At 36.5% G+C, this 17444-nt stretch overlaps 1 protein-coding gene across 1 annotated transcript in view; it reads right to left on the bottom strand.

Moving 5' to 3' along the window:
* bcl2a (BCL2 apoptosis regulator a) overlaps positions 1-17444 on the bottom strand; it is an 89842-nt gene that overhangs the window by 8265 nt on the left and 64133 nt on the right. The window contains exon 2 of the transcript XR_007139477.1: positions 9782-9857. The gene's annotated coding sequence lies outside the window, so the exon portion shown is untranslated. The remainder of the gene's footprint in view (positions 1-9781; positions 9858-17444) is intronic.

The following is a 17444-nucleotide window of genomic DNA, read 5'->3' as shown; positions in this document are numbered from 1 at the left end:
TCAAGCATAAAAAGGGTTCAGAGAACGTGTTAGCTGATGCTCTGTCTAGAGTATACTCTGATAAATCTGTTTTGAAATAAACGTGACATGTTTATTTTTAAGGAGGGGAGTGTTACGTCCCCCATAATATTGTTAGTTTTTTTTGGAATGGTGTTTTGTTGTTGTTTTTCTTCCCTTCTCTTTTGCCCTCACTTTTGTTTTAACAGGTCAGTGTGTGTCTGCCAATCACAGCGATGCATGGTGATGACAATGTGCAGCTCCACCAATGGGGGCGCCCTACGTGGGATTTAAAAGGCACACCTGTGCAGGAGGCGGGAGCTCTCTGGCACACGGCGTCTTTTGTTTGTCTGGTGGTTGACTCGTGTGGTTTTTGTTTTGTCCTGTACCATCCTTGTGTTAAGTTGTTGGTTAAGTCTGTGTTCTGTGCTGTATCAGTGTTCCATGCCTCATTCTGGTCCTGTCTCTCTGATGTTTCCTACCGACTGTTATCTGGCTGATTAAATATCAAATCACACCATAAACGGGGAAAGAGATAGAACAGGTAAGACATCACGTGATGTACATATGCAACACTGAGCTACAGCTACTTGTTTAGAACACTAGGTTAGTGACACGTGCCACCCCTTGTATTTTTGTTTCTAGTAAGTGTAGTGTAGTTAGGGCGTCTTGCCCGCTGAAGATGTTTCTTTTTGTTTAACGTATGGTTTATCGTGACTGAGTTAGATTAGAAGTTTTGTTTCCGGTTTAGTAAGATTGTTTTGTTTCTTTCCCTGAGTTGGCACGGTCTTGTTCTTTTCTCTTGTCCCTGTTTTGATGTGAATTAGTTTGGGTTTTGTTTTGTAAAAATTATAATGTATATAGTTTGTATATAATGTTTGGACTGTTTGGTGATGGTATGAATAAAAGACACTATTGTGGACTTGGTGGTTTCCAGCGAGTACTTATTTCCAGTACACGTTCAGGGTTTTAATGTTGCACCCTTGACCCCTAGGCACATACAAAAAGGGTTTGTAACAAGAAAGGAGAGAGTGTTGTTTTCTGTATTATGCGCAATCACTATGGGGAATATTCAAACATATACAAACCAAGCTGATAATCAATTACCCGATTGAAATGAAAACCTTAAAAATGCTAAAGTTGTTCCAGTGTCACCATGCCTTATATTCAGATCTTCTCAGCAATCATCTACAACCCACAACCAGGTTAAAGCCATCTGGACTTCTGTATACTGATGTCATGTTGGAGCACAAAAATACACAGACCCATGCTGTGCAACCATTGAGGACCCACACTGTGTACCACTTCAGCTTTTGTGCCGAGCAATTACCTTTTTTTTACCATTAAACCCGGCATTGGGTGGAAAGACCTTCTGGTTGGAAGAAGTACTGTGCAACATATGGTGCATCAGCACACACATCCAAAATAGCGAAGGAATCTGGACACTCATTAAACACTGGAACACTTTCACTGAATGAAATGAAGGTGAAGAGTGACATGACGAGTGACAACAGACTGTCATGACGCGGGGTAAGGAAGCGGACCCAAACGCAGGATAGCCAAATCAACAGGGATTAATAACAAAGGACATGAAACAACACACGGACTAGAGACAGGACAAAGACAACAGTAGATTCCGCGCTGCACAAGGCAACGCGGCACAGTTAAATACACATGGTAATCACAATAGGAAACAGGTGTGTAGACAGGGAGGAGCAGACAAAGGCGGGGCAGACACGTGACAAGGAATGATAGATGCACATGGCCAAAGTCCAGGCTGAGTCTTGACAATGACATCCAGAAGAAAATGGAATTAAAATTGTCTCCATAGAACATTCACCTAGCTGTATTTATTACATCTTATTGTATTTTAACTTATTGCATTATTCACTGCATTTCTATTTAATATTGTGTATTTTATAATACTTTATAGCATTTATTGTATCTACTGTCATACAGCTCTCTTTTTTATTTCTTTTTTTTTTATTGTTACTATTTATTGTTTTAGCCCTCTTATCTCTTCTACTGCCTCTAAGACCTTTGAACAAATGCCTATGTACCTGTACTGCCTGTATGTGTATGGATTACAAAGAAAGCTCTTGAAATATGATTTACAATACAGAGAATAGAGGTTGCTGCAACTACTGACTAATTACTTGGCTAATAGTATAAGGTTTTAGGGTATCATACTATATTTTATTTTCTCACAAATTTTCACTTTCTATGTCTGTTTATTGTTCCAAATATTTATATAAGTATTCAGGAAAAAAAATCTAAATTGTGCATGGCCTTAAATAGAATTTTTAATCCTTACCCCTATGCCCCTGAAAACCCTGGTGGGGAATAGAGGTGGAAATACCATCTTTGCCAGGATTGTCTTGTCATGATATTTCCTCAAAAACAGCTTTTTTTATTTGAAAATGCATTAATTAAAAGTCATTAATTATCACATAGTGGTTTGACTCCTTTTTAAACCTAATGATAACTGAAATCACCTAAACAACCCTGATCAAAAGTTTACATAGCCTTGAGTGTTTGACCACATTTTATACACAGGTTTAAATGGCTATTAAAGGGATATTTTTGTTTCCAGACCTGTGACTCATTGTAATTGTAATTAGTGTCTGTGCATAAATAGTCAGTGAGTTTCTCAGCTCATAAGGTGATGCATTGACTTGACTGGATACTACAACCTGTGGAAGACAAAAGAGCTGCCAATGGACCTGCGTAATAAGGTAGTTGATCATTATAAAGCAGGTAAAAGATTAAAAAGATATCTCAACACTTTAAAATGCCAGTCAATACTGTTCAAACTCTGAAAAAAGGTGGAAAATAAGAGGTCATGCTCAGAATTAGTCTCAACTTAATCACACCCATATACACTTCTGATAAAAATGAAAAAAAAAAAAAAACTCATATCTGTATTTGTTTCCATCAATTATCTGTTCATTTAGCATAATGGAATCAATTTTGAAGTATGTATACTATATTATATACTACACAGTTTGATTACTATATACACTATACTATACTATACTATACTACATCAGGATTGAATTATCTAAGGGATTTTTTCTTCTTTTTTATTACCACTTGCATTTCACAGTGGAAAATTCTGTATTTTTTTACAAAGACTGCAGAAAAAAATGAGATTTATCACTATTATACATAGACTTGTATAGTTTGTGACAAATTCAAATTCCACTTTCCAGTGTAGAATACAAGGCAGCATCAACATGAGCGGAGTTGTAGCACAAAGGATGTTCCCAAAGCTGCATTAGAGCCCCTGCAGCACCAGGGTCTATGTGTCCATGTGAACACTCATAACAGCAGGTATTGAACTACACAAATCCCCTGACCACCAGATCACCTGGGAAGCCGAGAATCGCCAGAAGATGAACATGATGCAACCAGGAGATTTCTCTACTACCCACTGAGGTCAAGGTCATGGATAGGAGAAAACAACTGTTATTTGTACAATGCAAGAAAACTAGCACACAAAAATGCTGCTCAATGTGTTTTTTTTTCTGGGGTTTCTTCAGTTATCCATGGAATCATAATTACATACACAAACTTCCTGTAATCAGTAGTAATCAGTGTTCCGTAGGGAAATGACATTGCATTATAAAATTTTTCACAGTGTAATTTTGTAAACCCTAATCTTGGGAATCTAACAGTCAGACTTTCATTTGCTGAGATGATTTTACTGTAAATTTACTCAAACATTACACACTTTGTACTCAGTCAAATAAATATTTTCATCTTTCATTACAAGCACATAATTCCTAACACACACTGACTGTGCAATGCTTATGCATAGAAGTCTTTTTAAAAGTATACACCGTCTTGTTTGGTGTGCAACATGGCAGGAGGCAAGGTATTTATATTATTATTATTGCTTTGTTATTATTATTATTTGTAGTAATAGTATATGAAAATAAGCTACAAAAACATTTATAATATTAATACATTTGTATACTCCCAGCTTTTTACGAATAATAACCAGTATTGTCTTGGTACAGCTCTACCCTAAAATGTTACGAAAATCTAAGAATAAAGTTTTTGATAACAAATCTGTCCACAAAAGAAAAAAATTTGCAACTAGTGAGAAACCATTGAGTGGCCAGTGCTGTACATATAAAATATTATATATAAAATTTAATGGTGAAGTAGCTAAAGCATACAGCATTTTTGTATAAATAAAATCAATAGAAATACAAAGACATGGCAACGACAAGGTTGTACCCTGAAAGATTCTGAGAAGATAAATATTAAATAGCATTACTATTTATTTTAATTCATTTTAATACAAAAATCTACAGCATTATGACAATGTTAAAGGCAAATATATGAAAAATTCATGCAGCCTATACCATTATTCAATATTCAGTCAAGGGGTTTTTCTCTAAGCAAAGTCCAATTGCTGCTCGAAGCTTTTGGCAATATGAACCACTCCTGAGTTATGGTGGCTATGTTATTGACCTTCAGTGCACAGTAACAAGCTGCCTGCCATTCGCTTTCATCTGCTCTACAGCTCTGTGTGAAACCACACTCCTTTTATTCAGTGTGATGTCACACACAGACCTCCTCACATCAGTTCACCTAATACAGCACAGCAGCACAGTCAATACACACAGTGCCCATGACTTTCAATCCAGTCCCTTCGTCCTGTTTATCTTTTGTCTTTTTAATGATATTATTGCACAAGCTGTAAAGGCCTATCACTTTCTTTAGTGACTCAAAATATCTTTTGACCAATAATTTTATAAATAATGGACTATGAGGTATTGGAAAAAAAAGAAAATCAGTAGAATGCTGTCAGACTTGGTATCCTGAAGCTCTGATTTACATTTTTACTGCATTACTGATTTAATTAAAAATGGATTATGTTTATATATTTTTGCCATTTATATACCAATAAAATTATTCATACCAATATCACAAGTTTTTTTGAAAAATCTATTACATTTTATTTATTAAATATCAAAGCTCTCAGTTAAATGAGTTTTCAAACCATTTCATGCAGTTGCTCAAAACTTTAGAAACTCCTTTGTCAACAATTACAGCTTTGTTTTTTCTCCTGCAGTCTCTATAATCTTTGAACACCTAAATTTAGTTTTGCACACCTGGATATAGTTATTTTCTTCATTTCTTCCTAGTAGATCCTCTCAAGCTAAGACTGGATGGAGAACATCTGTGAACTTCTTCAGTTCCGTCCTCTGTCCTGGGATCAAGTCAGGGAATTGACAACAAAAGTATATTTAGACCCTTGTACAAAAGCTACTCCAGCATTGTCTTTGCTGTTTGTCTAGGTTGTTGTTCTATTCTAAGGTTTTGTGCACTCTGTAGCAGTTTTGTATCTATGTTGTTTTTTTTCCAATAACATCTCTGACTGCATTCATTCTTTCATTAATTATGACCAGTCTCTTTGTCCCTGATACTGAGAAATACTCCTATAGATTGATGCTGGCAACAACATGTTTTACTGTATGGATTATATTAGCAAGTTGAGAAGCAGCATCTGGTTTTGCTAGATGTAGCACTTGGAGTTCAGCCCAAAGTGTTCAATATTTGCCTTATCAAACCAGACAATCGTTTTTCTTTAAGTGACAGAGTGAGTGTTTCTGAGGATTCCAAATAGTTTCCAAACTCACTGTTGTTTGAATTGCTAGCATGATCAACAGTCTAATATAGCATTATTCCGCAAGATAGATATCAAGAATGATGGAAAATCATCATGCTGGCATGTACTCTTATCAAAATGATCAAGCAAGTCCGTTTCCCTAAGCATCATTGTACTTGCAGAGCCCCAGCTTATCATAGACATTTTATTTTTAATGCAAAATAAGTAGATACATTTAAAAATAATATTTTTATCAGAAAATTGTGATTTAGCTGAGAATAAAAGATTTAATGATTGCTCTTTTAAACTTTTTAAGTGTCTGCTATTTCACCAAAACATACCATAAAGTGCCTACCATCAATAACCTATTAAACTAGAAAGTTTCACTATCTAGACAAAGCAGCAATAAAAGTGCAGCCATCGAAATTTAATCCAAGTTAGAATTTATTTCAGGCAAATTATCTGAAAAAGATCACAGACAATAGTCATATAATAATTAATACATATGTTATTTTGTTAGAAGCTTTCGTCCAAAACAAGTTATAGTGGAGACCAGATGTAATTCAGGTACAGTATGCATCTGATAAAGCAGATAACATCAATACAAGGTTTCATTGTATTATGAAGACAAGTTAACTGCAAAAGACAAAAGAATGGGTGATGTCTGACATTTCCAACTAGGATAATGCTTTCAAGCTTGTTGATGAGAGAGAGATCAAATAAAAATGAAAGTTGAGAGTAAAGAGTTGAAAGAGTTCTTTACAAGCATGGTGAGCTGAAAAGCATGTCAAACCAATACATAAAACCTCAATTTGGATTAGCTACTGTACAACAGCAGACGAGCCAGCCACTCCTGTCAGCCATGAAAAAGAGTCTGAGGTGAGTCATAGCACAGACTCACCCAAACTAGACAGACTGCAGAAATTGTTTTTTTTTTTCTGCCTAATTTTCAACTAGCTAGTTTGGGTTAGTCTGTGCCCTTGGTTGTCTCGGATTCTTGTTATTGGCTGACAGGAGTAGAACCTGATGTGTTCTACTGTTGTAGCTCATCCACTGCAAGGCTGAAAAGATGCATTCTTCTCAACATAGATAGTAAAGAGTGACCATACGAGTCATATTCTTCCTCTGACGTCGCTTAAAAACAAGACATTTTCACTAACAAGTCACTTACTGTTTTTTGTTCTTCGCACCATTCTGTGTAAACTATAGAGGCTGTTGTGTGTGAAAAAAATATGTATTATAATGTATTGGTATCCTGCTCATACTTACATTTGCTTTGATTTTACTGTTGTGTTTCTATCAATTCTAGATTAATTTGTATTTTGTTTTACATATAATAATTCCTTTCATTAACAATAAAAATATTCTTATTTCCAGGCACACATTATGTCTTTTTGTCATATCATAAAGATCATTTTCATAATCAGGGGATAGACTTTTTTTTTTTTTTCAAGCTGTCCAAAGTGCCCTGAAGTATATTTACAGTATATTGGTGTTCAATAATGGTAAATGCTTATAGGTGAATATCAGGACTAACTGAAGTCTAAGAACCTTATGGAAGGGGCGTTTCTTGATGCGTTTTTCTTGGGCATAAGTCCTAATAAAATTTTCCTGATAAATCATTCTGATGAGAAAGATTACATTAGATATGTCTGGAAATACTATTTCCTATTCACTGAACATTAGCATTTACATTATTGGAATTATTTAAAACAACGAAGGCTGATTGCAATGCTAGCTGAAGCGAAAATACCCTGCACATCCTCTTCAATCATACGCTTCGCCCCTTCTCCTCACTCCCTCTCCTTCTTCGTTCACTTTTCCTATGAAAGCTTGACTTTCAGTCAGATGATATTAAAATGGTAGTATAATACAAAATTGTAGCTGAGGACTGAAGAGAGATAACTACTAGCAATATTATGTGAATTTATTTTTCAGTAAAACTGGTCATCCTGTTTTTCAGATCTAATATACTTGGCACAGATCAAGTTTGTTAACTGCTAAAAGAACACTTACTTATCTCTTCTAACTTGCCATTCTTTTACAAACAATAGAATTTAGTCATCAGCAGTGAGAGCTTTTAAAAGATATTTCTTCATTTGGGGGATAGAATCTAGTTGTGAATTTATTTAAATAAGGCTATAATGATAGAATTGTCTACATACTGTATAAGCTGAAAGTATTCTACCTCATATTCTTCCTACCCTTCAATTATCCTTCAACATAAGAATATTTACCAATAAAATCATTTTAAATGACTACCTGAGGACTACCTTGTCTGGCCTTTTAGACCCATACCAAAAAAAGAGAAAATACATAAAATAGAAATATATTTTAAGAAAAAAGTCAATCATTTAAAGTTGAAATTTCTTCATGTATTATGTGTATACAAGATTCAAGCATTAGCTTTCATTGAAATGCAGATTGGTTCAGTACCACAGTATACCTATATATGGCTAATCATGACTAATTACAATAAAAGCAAGCTGAAATGATATGCTTTTGAACTTTACAAATGCTACCTGCTGTAACACAACCGAGAAATTAGCTTAAAAAAAAGCAATGCAAAGCAAAGTGTTCGTTGTTCCTTGATTAAATCTATCAATTCAGCATCAATTGATGTCCCACCAAAAACAATAAAAATGGAAAGCATTTTACAGAAAGGAAAAGCATTTAAAATGAACTTTCAAGATAAAATTAGCACAAAAAATAGTCTCTCCCCCACCACCATAGGAACTGAAACATTAGTACATTTTGTGCTTCACTCTACCAGTGATAACTATGACTTTAATGGGCTCATTCAAATGCACTGTTTCTCTGGTTATTATATAGGTCAGCCAGCAAGCCAAGCCATACTCACATGCCTCCGTCAAAGAAAGTGGAAAAATGTTTCTCATTAATCACTGCTGCCTTGTGTTTTAGTGAATGCTTAGACAGCAATTACATTAAATGTCACATCAAATGTCATACAAAAGAGGTACAGGAAGGCCCAGCAGTAGGCAGAAAATAAATCTTAAGTTAGATATGTGGTGCATTCCCAGGGATTTGCTGCATATATCATTGTGATAATAGTGTTCATCATGTGATCTGCTGACACAGCCTTTGCATTTACATTGGGTTGGACAGACTACAGTCTTGTCAACCATGGACCCTATTCATCATCTCTGGGGACTAAATCATGTCAACCACTCTTACAGTATACCCACATTCAGTTAGATTGCTAAAGGACCTGTTAGACAAAAGAAGACTCTGCACTTGTTTTATGTAAAGATGAAAATATTTTAGCTCTACTCCAAGCAACTCCCTCTCCCACCATCTTTATTTATTTATTTATTTATTTATTTATTTATTTATTTATTTATTTTTTCTTTTTTTTCAAGCTCAGCACTGCCACTGAGAGTTAACTCTTCATTGGCTGGGTTAGCACCCTGCCTGGGAATTAAACCTGGGCAATGATAGCACGGGTTCCTGACCCTGGACCACTTGGTGGCCCCTAATCCACCATCATCAACTCAAATACCTTCTGTACTTTTATAAACCTTTGGCATTGAGACAACCAGTGGCCACTAAGACAGGCAGAAAATAGTCTGCCAAGGCTATGGATGTGCTGGTGGACTGTTTTGAAACCATTGTCTGGAATGATCTCTTTGATCCACATGGAATGGCCATTGAAGAAAGAAGACGATGATGATAATGATGATGAGCTCAATAACTCTGCCATCAAATCACCACATCCCTTCATCATTTGCATTTACTTGTTTGGCTGAGGCCTTTATCTAAAACTACTGTATTTACAGCCAACAGGACACAACTGAATAGTTGATTTAGGATAGAAATGGTTAAACACCAGTTGTGACCAATTTGGTTTGTTCTGCTAGTTTGATTTTGGTTTTATTCACTACATTGGTAAGACTCAATCCTCCACTTTTACCCATCTCATTTATTAGTTTTAATATCATGAAACACCTGCATTAATGCCTTTGTCATTTCAAGACTGAACTACTACAACACGCTCCTGGCAGGTCTGCCTCTAAGACTCATTAGGCTTCTGCCAATTATCCAGAAAGCAGCCGTGTGGCTTGTTTTCCACCTTCTAAAGTTGTCTCACACCACCCTTTGCTATGCTTCCTTCACTAGCTTAACTACAAAGCACCCACTTACCTTTAAGCACTTATCATACCACATAGTGCACCATGCTGCTTTTGATCCTCCGGCACTACTCGACTGTTTCCACCATCTGTTGGGGTACAAGGAAGATACAGGCATCAAGACTCTTGTCTGTTCTGACACCTAGGTGATGGAATCAACTTTCTCTAGATGTCTGAAGAGCTAAGTCACAGGTAGTCTTCAAACATCATATAAAGATTGACATCTTCCTGAACTACTTATACTTGCACTTAAAAACTTTAAAAATGTTGACTGTGTGCTTTTCTTGCTGTATAACCTCACAGTTTCAGACTGATGGTATTGTTAGTTCATGACCTCTTGATCTATTATCAATGTATTAATTTACAGAAACTTCAAAAACACTTCTCTAAGTTGCTCTGTATAAGAGTGTCTACTGAATGCTGTAAAAATGAATGTAAATCTATGTAACATTGATGGTGTCCTTTGCACTTTCAGGAAGCTTTCATCAAGAGAATATCCAGAGGATGATAGTAACCATATAATATGTGTGTCATAACCAGGATGGAAGGAGACAGACCCGTACACAGGATAGCTTCAAATGAAAGGGGTTTAATAAATGATAAAGACAGACAGTAAAAGACGATAACTAAAACAATACAAATGACGACACATAACAGGGTCTAAACGTAACTAATGATTCCGTGCTGCATTCGGCAACGCGGCTCACTTAAATACAAAAGACAATGAGACACGATTAGGAACAGGTGTGGAGACAGGGAGGAGCAGACGAAGGCGGGGCAGACACGTGACGTGGAAGGTAAACAAAGGCACATGGCCAAAAGTCCGGGCTGAGTCCTGACGATGTGAATAATTAAAGGGCAGACTGTAGGCACTTTTAATTATTTATTAACCATTTGAAAGATTGAATAAGCAGACAGACACATACACAAGTCTTGCTCAAGTCATTACCTATGTATAGTGGGTAAAGCATGCCTCTGGATTTCTTGAGGCTTATAAAAGATGTTGAGTGCATTAATTCATGTTTCAATGTCTTTTTGACCATTCTACACATAAAGGAAAATTTACTGAATTTCTCAAACACTTAAATAGACTGAACTGAGCTCCACTATTTTTCTCATCTAAGGTTCAGTCTCTGGAATCTCTGGCCATAGCTGATGAGTTTCAATGAGTTTGCTGTTTTGTTTTTTTGGTAGTTGTGAATTTTTTATATGTTTTATCTCACTCACAGTTAAGGTACAGAGTGATTCAAATGCAGTTGCTATTTTTTTACATAATTTGCATTTTATTTCAAACACATCCAAAACTATCCAAAATGGCAAACAGCGTGGGGAATCTAGGCATAAAATCCAATAAACAGAGAAGATTCACATAACACAGATGTTAATGTGGGACCAAGGATATCATCCAAGTTAACTTATGATCTCTCCTCTGGGCCATACCCTTCCCAATCAATGAGATATTGGAGTTGGATCCTTCTTGTTTGTGATTCCAAAATGGCATGGACCATATATGGGGGAATCCCTCGTTCTCTAGGGGTAGTGAAGGACCCATGTGGGCTGGCTTTAGATGGGAAGCATGGAATGTGGATGATGTCCCGGAGGTGGGTGACAGTTCTAGGCAGTAAGTCACTGGGTTCATTTGCCACAAAACCTTAAAGGGTCCAATGTATCTGGGGCTTAGTTTCCTACAGGGTAATTGTAGTCTCAGTTTCTTAGTCAACAGCCAGACCATCTGACCTGGTTGATACTTGCAGGTGGGGCCATCTTTGATGGTTTGCCTGAATTTGCTGGTGCCAGATTGGAGACACCCATGGGCAGCAGTAACTTCTGAGGTAACGGCCCAGTACTTGGTTAAGTTGCTCCAGCTGGCCATTCGACTGGGGGTGATGAAGTAAGGCTGATATACCATGAGCTCTGGGAGGTCATAGTATCAGAACATGTGGTCAAACAACATTCTGGCCATTTCCATGGTCATGGGGCCCTTTTTATTGGGACCAACTTGCAGGACTTGGAGATGTGGTCAATGGCAACTAATACAGTGATGTGGCCATGGGAGTCAGGGAGGTTGATCACAAATTTCACTGCTATGATAGGACCATGAGGGTTGTGGCACTGGGAGTGGCTCCAGGAAGTCAGCTGGTAGCTGAAACGGTGTCTGGAATTAGGCCCAAGCCTCTTGCTGTATCTGTTGCTAGAGAGGGCAACCAAAAGATGTTCTGAACAAGCCTTGTGGTCCTTATAGGGGCTGATAATGTACCTCGGGAGGGCTGTGGTGTCATTAAGAAATTCACATTTCTCTGTCTTGACAAAAGATTGTTGTTGCAGCAGCTGAGAGAGTACCTGGTGGAAGTGTATGATATGAGATTTGAGGTACTTGGAATAAATAATCTCATCAATGTGAATGATCACTCTGTGGTTAATTAAGTCACTAAACATTTAATTATATATAAACTAAAATATTTCTCAATGGTTTCCTGGACCAAAAGGGGTATACACTGCTCTTGGGAGGCAAGGTGTTAGTTAGGCAGCAACTCTATGGCACAGTCCCAGGGGTGGTGTGGAGGTATACATTCAGTGTGTGGATATGAAAATTACCTTAGTAAAGTATTAGACATCTTTAGGCAGACTGATGTTTTTTTATCACTGCATTTGCTGAACTGGCTCCTTACTCAGTGCGATCTAGGCAGAAAACCTAGGCAAGATTTTTTAACTTGACCCAATTTGAGAATATTTGGCTGTTTTCCAGATTTCAACCAGTGACATAATAGTACCTCTGACAAAAAATGCTGTCAGGGACATTTCTGGGGTATAGAGTCCTCAAGACAACTTCGCAAAAAGATGAACAGAGCAGAAAAAAGGGGAGCAAGGGTTTTTTGTATTCTTTTCCTGTCTATACAGTAAGCCTGAGGGAGTGCTGCAATCCTATTGTCTAATGTAGCACATCAAATTCAGCCTGAGTAATGCAAGCTAAGCAGAAAGCACTGATCCCACAAGTAATTTCTTTTCTCTCCCAATGTCAATAGGATACAAGGTAAAAAAAAAAAAAAAAAAGCCACTTTCGGAAACCAATATAATGCTTTAGCGGTATCATGGCATCCTGTCTATATCAGAGTGTTGCAAAAGAAAGTCAGCAGCGACACTGAACTATCACTGCAGCGATCATCATTCTGGAAATACATTTTATCTTACAGACATACACTGTGTCTGGCGACTGCTCTCTGACAGGGAGATGTTAGATTAATGATGTGGTGTCAGAGAAAAAGACATTGGACCATGAAAAAGCCATGAGAAGTGAGATATAAATTACAACACCAAAAGAGAGAGACACAAAAAAAACAGACAGACAGATTATCTGTAATCTAGAAGACAAAGATCACCACAAAATCTATTTTATGATTTTTTTCATTTGTAATAGCTATCTGCTTCATCATTTCCCTTAAGGACAATCAATCCTTAAACCTTATTTTACCAATACTTACAGACAAGAGTCATTCAATCGTTACACCTCAGAAACAAGAAACTAAAGTCAATATCTGGACTTATGTCTGCCCTTCGTTATGGTCTGTTGCCTCTGGTCACGGATCCCATAACTAAAAAAAAAAAAACATGAGCAATAACTATGACTTCTGTATGTATATGTACATTTTGTTCTTTAGTTTTTACTTTTTAAAACTGAAATTTTAAATTTACAATGGTCAATGCTCAAAATGTTACAACATTTGTATAAAGAATGCTAAAGAGAAAGAACTCCACTGTGGCTTTCATGCCCCAATCCATTCATTCATAATAATTTTTATTTTTATCAGGAAGATGGTTAAAAATAGACATTAATGCCTAAAACTAAATTAAAATTAACTAAAATGTATCATATAAAGAATAAGGTTCCATAGTACATATTGTGATTTGGTAAGACAGATGTTATATCGTAGAAATATTATTTTATTCTTTTTTTTTTCATAAAACAATATTCTATTTTTATTCACATTCACTTGCTGCTGTCCTCCTGCATTTGCTGTGTTGTTGTTTTCAGAAGATTTATAGAGGAATAAATGCTATGAAATAAAGTATAATACCTGGTCACATTTAAAGGCATCGCAGAACAGTCCACCATCAAAAGCATCTCTCTGTTTTCTGGATTTGCCTCGAAAATCTTCAGGTATTGACTCTCAGGGTGTTTTTCACAAGCCTGAGCCAGCAAAGAAGATTGGCTCAAGCACTTGTGACATTTCAGGAGCTGCCTTTAGCCCATGAACACGTTGCACCATCCAGACATTGTAATTCCTTCTGTAATCTGTAGAATGTCTGCCTGAAAAAGTTCAGCTTCTGAGGTAGAAGTGGTTCTGCTGTCAGCCATGCCCCAAAGGATGACATCCATCAAAGGCTTTTGTGTGACATTTATTACATTTATAACATTATCAAAAGGGCATCCGACAGAGGTCCCTGGCGAAGACGACTTTATAATCGCTCTTATATCCTGCTCTATTCTGATGGGTCTAGGATTATTGCACCAGCTAAAAATTGCTGTGGCCTCATATTGCCTGACCCCAATAGGCACGAAAGCCAGGCAGTGGCACAGGAAAAGAGATGAGAAAACTATCGAGTGGAATAAAGGTCGGCATATGTAGGACAGCCAGCGATGCTCCTTTTTTTCCAAGCATTTGAATTGCAGATATATTAATCTAATTCACTTTCAAGTGGATAAGATTCTAAGGCTTGTCTCACAGAGCATTTTATCACTTAAAGGTTTCTATTTTTAATTTCTTCATGTTAACAAACATTTCTGGAGATGTCTCATTTTATTCTGTATTCAGTTTCTAGTGCAGAGCCAGCATATTCATGCTGTCTGGCATTAATGGTTGTTTACACAAATTTTAGCGTGGACAACCCAAGAACAGCTGATCCCTGCAGTGCCTAAATCATGACTGAATAATAGACTGAGAAATAATAAATATGTAGGTCTTCCGGATAGCAATTAAACTGAAAAGCAGTATTTGAAACTTAGCATCTACCTTAGGTATATTATGCACACCTCTTCTTCATCCATCATCTTTTTCTGGCCCTATTAATATTCCATTTATTCCTATTATCTAATATTCCTATTACCTTCTGTCACCGGCAATGCCATTGTTAAACACTATGTTAGACACGTGTAATTAGCAAATAATGACATTTACAAACTATAAACTCCCTTCAACAGGGTTTTTTTCTGGGGAATTTGGTTTCCTCCATCAGTCCAATGTTATTAGTGGTAGACTTATGGCACCCCATCAAAAGAGTCCTCTGGCTTGTACCCTAAATCCCCTATGTAGGATATACATTATAGAATATGGATGTATGTATGAATAAACAAACAAACAAACAAACCAACAAATAAATAAATAATAGGAGTGCTAGGAAGTTAAATGCAGTAATACTACTCAGTAAGTTTTTTTGTTTGTTTGTTTGTTTATTTGTTTTTTAATGCTAAAAAATGACATTACATTTACATTTAATGATTTAGCAGATCTGAGGCAGAGGTACATAGCAACTTATGCATCAGCAAGGACACATAAACTAAAAGGCAAGATACACATCCTAGTTTGTACAATAAATGAAGAAGTAGCCTACAAATAATGTTAGTGCTATGAAATAAATTTCCACTGAGATGATTTATTTGGAGTATGATGGAGTGTATTTTACAGCTAAAGGGGTGCTGAACTGCAGAAAGTTTAAGAACCCCTAGTCTAGGTGTTGAGAATATAGCCATTTTAAGTGCACAACAGTATCACATAAAAAACGGTGGACCCAACATTGACATCTAAGGAACTAAAAAAGCTATATAAGTTATAAAGCTATAAAAATTGTTACGTGTCCAGAAAAAATCGTATAAAATTCAAGTTCCACACATGATTTTCTCCACCATCATAATTGGGTTAAAAACAAATGACTTTTACCATCAACACCAGCCAAATTAAAAAAAAAAAATTACACACTCAAAGATTACAATTTCAGAATTTCAGGTTTGAGTGGTCAAGTTGTTAGGGTTGTAAAGTTTCTTGTAGAAGCTAAAGATAACAACGAGCTGTTTGGAAAGCACATGAACTTCACGAAGCATCAATGGAAAAAAACAGAAACTTTTGCACACCATCTGCTTGTTTGGTAAAAATAGGAACTACTAACAAGGAAAAGTCCCCAAACCCTCTGTAAAATTTGCTTTTGAATCAGTGATGCTTTGAGGTTGTTTTAGGGTTGTGATTCATAGGTTGTTGTGAAGATGACTTCTGAGTATCCAGTAAACATGGAAATTAGTGCAGAAATACAAAATAAGTGTTTTGCAGTGAACATTGCATTTTTCAGTGTTGAATTGGTCTGAAATGAAGAATGTAGTGGATGAACTCTCATTGTAACCTCTGAACTTAAAAATGTCAGACCAATCCAGTGTGACCTGGATGGAATGAATGCTTCAGTATTAGGCATCCTAAGTGATATATTGATGTTTTATACAACAGTTAGCTCCAATACACCTTATTTGTTTGGTTTAAGAGTGCCCATATTTTGTATAACCACACCAAGACACTATATCCAGTTCTCCTGCTCTACTGGTACCACCATCTCTCAGGGTACAAGGAAGGCATGCATGGAGAATCTTCTCGGTTCTGGCACCTATATGGTACATAAAACCTCCCCTAGTGGGTATTTTTAGACCATGACCTAGTAAATTAATATCAGCGTATCCGTTGATAGAGACTTCCGAAGCACTTCTGGAGGACACTCTGGATAAGGGTCTGCTAAATGCCGAAATGAAAATGTAAACTTGTTTAAATTCCTTTTTCCTAGTTCAAAACGGTTACCACAGTAGTGTTAGCTATAATATTAGCAGACATGGCTAATATTATTTAAAATATAAATTATATTTTTCAGGAATTTAACATAAACATGAATGCTCATCAGATGATGATGAAAAGGAGGAACAGACACCAATTTTTACCAGAAGAACCATTAACAGGAATGTACAAGCTACACAGCTAGACAACATGGTTTAAAGAGTTTTGGCTTCTTCAGGAGCTATTTCTGCTAGCTAAAAGAAAATAAACAGAACATTTATCTATATTTTGTCCAAAATGTCAGTTACTTGATATTAATTTCATGCTTTTAGAACCTTGGCATAAAAGCAATATTGGGCTTACAATTGTACTGTTATTATGTACAGCAATCACGCCTACGGCTGAATCACAGTCATGCCAATATTCAGTATAACTACACTCTCGCTTGTGAAATATTGCTACAATATTATCCAAAGGATATGGAAAAAAAGGATTGCATGTTTTCAAGTGGCAGGATTTTTTTGCATTGCACCCCCTCTCAAATACTCCTGACTATTGCTTTATTAACATTCAAACCATTTTCTATTACATCTGGCTTTATGCACTATGAATTGACTTACTGCTCCTGCAGGTTGGTGTTTAGAGGTCATTTCTTGCATGTGCCTCTGAAATTAGCCTCTGCCTCGTTTCCTTTCCTTTTCTTTTCTTTTCTTTTTTTTTCTTTTTTGGTGGGGCGGGGGTTGGGGGGTTGTTAGTCAAGGTTATTCTTTTTATGCTATGTCAAACCTTAATATTCAGCTATTTCACCACTGTGACCTGTCAACCACTTTACATTTAGAATTAGCTTTCTTCTGTCTTTATATTCGGGGTGTT

Source organism: Tachysurus fulvidraco, chromosome 25, assembly GCF_022655615.1.
Source record: "Tachysurus fulvidraco isolate hzauxx_2018 chromosome 25, HZAU_PFXX_2.0, whole genome shotgun sequence".
NCBI classification, from domain to species: domain Eukaryota; kingdom Metazoa; phylum Chordata; class Actinopteri; order Siluriformes; family Bagridae; genus Tachysurus; species Tachysurus fulvidraco.
This window is presented reverse-complemented; position numbering and strand designations above follow the sequence as displayed.